Genomic DNA, 1,423 nt, shown 5'->3' on the forward strand with positions numbered 1-1,423 from the left:
ACAAACTCAATTTGGTTGGCATTTTCAATAGGGATGGTTCTTGTGTTGTTGTTGTTTTGGTTTTGTTAGTTTTGGTTCTTGTTGTAATTGTTGTTCGAATTGACTTGAGTATTGGATGGTAAAATACCTTGTAGTCTTTTGGCAACTTGGTTTGAAACTCTCCCCACGGTACTCTTAAGATTTTGAAATGAGGCTTGTTGGTTTCGTATTTGTTGCTTTAAGAAGGTTGGGATTGTTGAGTGTTTTGTTGAGGTTGTTGGTTGTAACCTTGGTTATTTTGAGGTTGACTATAACCTTGGTTGTTTTGATAACTCGGATTGGGTTGGTTGTTATAAGGTTGATTGTTGTAAGGTTGTTGGTTTTGGTATTGAAAATTATTGTTTCGGTTTTGGTTATAGTTGTTGTTGTAACTTTGGTTTCGGTGTTGGTTTTGGCATGTAAATCCGGGTGGTGTATTGGTTTGATTGTTGAACGAGACTTGCTTTTGGTTAGGATTATAGTAGCCTTAGTTTGATGGTCCATCCTGTTGATAGTTTTGATTACTCACGGTTGACATGAGCATTCGAATTCATGGGAATGTCATCTAGATCAATATGGTTGCATTAACTAACTTGGGGACAATTCTTTGTGAGATGTGGCCCTTCGCACCTTTGACAACCTACTTGTATTGCAACGATCGATTGTTGTAGCTTTTTCAACTCTTTCCCATACATTTGAAATTGATTATTTAAGCTTGCAAGTGTGACTTTCCCATTATCACTCTCTACTTGTGCTACACTTTTCCTTGGTAAATATCGTGGTGAAGGTGCCCATTCGTATGTATTAACCGAGATGTCCTCTAGCAAAGTTTCAGCCTCATTTGGCGATTTATACATAAACACTCCACCCGGAGATGAATCAAGATATTGTCTAGTCAAAGCATTAGTACCCCGGTAGAACATGTTGATGTACTCCTTTTTAGTCAAACCATGCGGTGGACAAGCTCTTAGCATCTTCTTGAAACGTACCCACGCATCATACAAAGTCTCATCACTCCGTTGTGTGAATCCATTAATTTTCATCCTAAGTCATTCCACCTTTGATGGTAGAAAGAAGTGATTAATAAACGCATCGGTTAAATCTTGAAAAGTCCTAATAGAATCGGGTGGTAAATTTCTTAACCAAGCTTTCGCATCTCATTGAAGTGTAAAGGGGAATGCCCTGAACTTAAAGCGTCATCGGTAACATCTTTTGTCTTGTAGATATCACAAATATCGTTAAAGTGTTGAATGTGTTCGAAAGGATTTTCTTCTATTAACCAATAGAAGAACATATCTTTGATCATTGTGAAGAAGTTTCCCTCAATCTTCCAATTATCGGCTCCAATGGGTGGTTTTGTAATAGTCGGAGGCACCACGGTAGGCGCAACCAAACCTAGCATTCC

General features: G+C 38.3%; 1 non-coding gene across 1 annotated transcript; it reads left to right on the forward strand.

Annotated features, from left to right (window-relative positions):
• The first annotated feature begins 963 nt into the window (after nt 1–963).
• On the forward strand, nt 964–1,070 carry LOC139850999 (small nucleolar RNA R71). Its single transcript, XR_011760366.1, has one exon. It is a non-coding gene; the product is annotated as a small nucleolar RNA R71 (small nucleolar RNA).
• Nucleotides 1,071–1,423: the final 353 nt, after the last annotated feature.

Source organism: Rutidosis leptorrhynchoides, chromosome 5 (assembly GCF_046630445.1).
Source record: "Rutidosis leptorrhynchoides isolate AG116_Rl617_1_P2 chromosome 5, CSIRO_AGI_Rlap_v1, whole genome shotgun sequence".
NCBI lineage: Eukaryota > Viridiplantae > Streptophyta > Magnoliopsida > Asterales > Asteraceae > Rutidosis > Rutidosis leptorrhynchoides.